Source organism: Mandrillus leucophaeus, unplaced genomic scaffold (assembly GCF_000951045.1).
Source record: "Mandrillus leucophaeus isolate KB7577 unplaced genomic scaffold, Mleu.le_1.0 Scaffold5, whole genome shotgun sequence".
In the NCBI taxonomy this organism is placed as follows: Eukaryota; Metazoa; Chordata; class Mammalia; order Primates; family Cercopithecidae; genus Mandrillus; species Mandrillus leucophaeus.
The window spans coordinates 10,117,259-10,121,028 of record NW_012105364.1 but is presented as its reverse complement, the minus strand read 5'-3'; the positions used below and the strand labels follow the sequence as shown (position 1 = coordinate 10,121,028).

The window sequence follows — 3,770 nt, the reverse complement described above, 5'->3', positions numbered from 1 at the left end:
ATAATCTATTACAGTTTACACAAAGTATAAAAGTAAAAAAAATGCAGATAAGGGAGATAGGGAAAGAAAAATTTCCATGCACTTGAGATGATAAAAAATAAATTTAGATAAGAATCAGCTTTATCAGTAATGCCTGTTTAAAATGATTTGCTTTTTAAAGTTCAAAGTTTACTATAAAGGGTATTTGAAGAGTCAATAAAATCTGTTAATGATTTTCTTTTTTTTTTTTGACGGAGTCTCGCTCTGTCGCCCAGGCTGGAGTGCAGTAATCGGATCTCGGCTCACTGCAAGCTCCGCCTCCCGGGTTTACGCCATTCTCCTGCCTCAGCCTCCCAAGTAGCTGGGACTACAGGCGCCCGCCACCTCGCCCGGCTAGTTTTTTTGTATTTTTTTAGTAGAGACGGAGTTTCACCGTGTTAGCCAGGATGGTCTCGATCTCCTGACCTCGTGATCCACCCGTCTCGGCCTCCCAAAGTGCTGGGATTACAGGCTTGAGCCACCATGCCCGGCCAATTTTCATATTTTTAACAAGGGCAACATGGTTCTATTAGTGGTCATGCTTTTCGATTTGTGTATTTAAACATACTTTAATACCCTATTTAATGTAAGTCTCTTAGGCTTCATTTTTTCCATTTGCAAAGTAGTTCTCAGAATAATCCTTGTGAACCTGCCTCAGCAACCAATTTTCTGAAAGTATTTTGCTTTCCTCTGGTTGGTAGCATTGGTGATTTTGGTACTTAAATGAAAATATCTTTTTTTCCCCTAAAAATGTTGGTCTAAAGTCTTTGGAATGGAAAGAGTGGATAAAATGAGAATTGAAGTTGACAGCTGCTAACCTAAGGGGATTCATGACTGTCTGCAAACTACACGAAGGAGTCCTCCTACAGAACAAATATAGATGAACTTCATGTTTTCTTGCAGTTTGTTTTTTGTTTCCAGTCTTCAAAGTTGGAAAAGTTTTGTGTTTTCCAATTGCAAAGAATTGGCCTACAAAATCTATGAATCATAAGTTAAAGTACATAGTTGTCGTATTTAGTTTTATTTTTAGTGTTGTGCATTTTATAACACAGGTTATTTACTGCAAACTTATTTGCTCAAGTTCCTCAAGTATTGTGCCATGACTTACACATTTACCAGGGTAAAATAGGACAAATTTGAATATCAACACTTATTTTAAGGCACCAACATTTATTTCCTCAAGTATTGTGCCATGACTTGCACATTTACCACAGGGAAGGGCATGTAGCTGAAGCAAACTTCCTCGATTTTCAGGTAGTAATCTTCCAACTACTGTTGGCAGCAATGCAGATTGTCAAATGCACACCTAAACTTAAGATTTGGGGATAATTCAGAAAGAATTCCGAGATGTTTATCCTAAAGATGATGTCTTAGTTACACTTAAATAGAGGCAAATTAAGCTTGAAAGTAATCGTTAAACACAAAATAGTTCCTGGGATCTGCTATACTCAATTAAATAAGCCAAATTTATTTTTCTCCAGTTCTATATCAGGTTGTGGGGGAAAAGTGAGGAATTCTGGATTTGGAGCTTGAGGTCCTGGATTCAAGTTCCAACTCTGCTGCTTACTGCCTCTATCACCTTTTGAGGTACTGCTATGTCTCAGCATAATTCTTATCTGAAAGAGAACAATTGAGTAACTGTATAAATAACACATTTTCTATGTTCTCATTGTTCAAAAGACCACAGTATTTAGTTTGTATATTGCTATGGATATTACTATGGATCAATATTAAGTTTGACGTAACATTAACCTTAACATTTCATATTGCTTTCTGAGTTACACTTTAAGTCTTGGCTCTAGATGCATTATTGTGAAGTAATATCTATGTGCTAATTTTCTCATTAATTAGTATGCCCTTGGCATATGGCACCATATGCTGCAAACTTCCAAAAAAATAACATAGCATAACTTTATTACTGCAAATCATAACATTGGCAATGCATCATTTAGTAAGCACAGTGATATTTAACAGAACCTGCAAACAATTATTATAGCATATTTAGTATGCACTTCATCAAAGTCTTGTGTGTAGTCTAAAAGACAGTAACCAATATAGTTATATCAAAAAAATACTAATGCGATGACAAATATGGTTAATAATTGCTGTACATATGTACTCTCCATGTGGTATTTAAGAAATGTTTGTATTACTGTTTTCATGTAGTCTGGTTAAAATGATGCCCTCTAAAATATAAGATCACCCTCAGTCATGGAAAGAAATAAAATATACATTTCTGAAAATGTTTACTTACAATTTTGTGCATATCCTAGAATTACTTAATATCTATGTAAACATATTTTATTAAAAACACATTTGGATGTTAATTTCTTTTCTTGAAATACTCATTAGACTTTTTCTACAAATATATGCTTTCATACTCCTATAGGGGACTGCCACTTTTTATTGTTGTTTTTTAGACATAGGCGTATTCTGTTAAAATTAATTGGATATGACCTCTAATTAGCAAATTGAAAAGTGTCAAGAGACAAGAGTAAATGATGGCATTACATCACTAACCACCTGATATGGTTTGGATGTTTGTCTGCTCCAAATCTCATGTTTAAATGTGATTCCTAATGTTGGAGGTGGGGCCTGGTGGGAGGTGATTGGATTAAAGGAGCAGATCTCTCATGAATGAAAGCAGATCTCTCACGAATAAGAGCAGATTTCTCATGAATGCACCATCTCTTTGGTGATAAGTGAATTCTTGCTCGGTTAGTTCATATGAGATCTGTTTAAAAGAGTCTGGGACCTCCCTGGTGTTTCTCTCTTGTCCTCTCTTTGGTCATGTGATGGAACCTACTTTCTTTCACCTTCCGCCAAGAGTAAAATTCCACAAGGGCTCACCAGAAGCCAAGCAGATACTGGTGCCATGCTTCCTGTATAGCCCGCAGAATGTGAGCTAGTTAAGCCTCCTTTATTTATAAATTACCCAGTCTTATATATTTATAGTAAATCTGAAAATGACCTAATACTCTACCATCCACCATCTTTTCAACCGGTAAGTTCTTTCAGAGTTTATCGCTTCAGTGACATGAGTCTGTTCCCCAGGTGTAGTCACTTACATGCCTCCTCTGTGTCTATATATTATAATTTATCGATCTTTTAATATTTTGTTAGGGTAAAATGTTCTTCCTTTCTGTGTTTCTATATCCTAGGGGGAGGGGAACTCCCTGCCCATCAACTTTTAAATGAAAAATCTTTAAAGCAAAGCCAAAGATTATTTTAAAACAGTGTAATTTTTTTAAACTGAAGGAAGCGATCTTAGGAATAATAAAATGTACCTGGTTAGTTTTACTCTTAACAGAAATAAAATCCAGTGAGATTCAACAAATTGTCAAGTTACACACCTCAGAATGACAAATTTGGGACCCGAATCTAGATCTCGTGTATCTGATGGTGTTCTTTGAATTGTGTCCAAGTATTTTTGTTCCTTAAGGAGGGCTGTGGAACAAATCAAGGTGATAGGCATGAATATTTATTATTACCACAGAGTAAGGAATCCAAAGGTTCTGAGGTGTTATCTCTTTTTGAAACTTACTGCCTATTAATGGAACTCATCTTTTGAATAAGGTATGAGAATGACAATATATTCTCCCTTAATTTGGGGGCCTTTTTTCAATAAATTAAGTGTGTAGCATTCTCTGCTATAGACTGATTTGGTAGAAAACATAAAGGTTCTGTGTAATATCAACCAACATCCTATCAGTTATATTTATGTAAATTTATATGACTAAATTTATATTAAA

At 35.3% G+C, this 3,770-nt stretch overlaps 1 long non-coding RNA gene across 1 annotated transcript; it reads right to left on the bottom strand.

The window, feature by feature from the left end:
* Positions 1–1,020: 1,020 nt before the first annotated feature.
* LOC105550868 lies at positions 1,021–3,455 on the bottom strand. Its single transcript, XR_001007791.1, has 2 exons — positions 3,306–3,455; positions 1,021–1,634 (listed from the first exon to the last, which is right to left on the bottom strand). It is a non-coding gene; the product is annotated as an uncharacterized LOC105550868 (long non-coding RNA).
* Between the last annotated feature and the right edge of the window lie 315 nt (positions 3,456–3,770).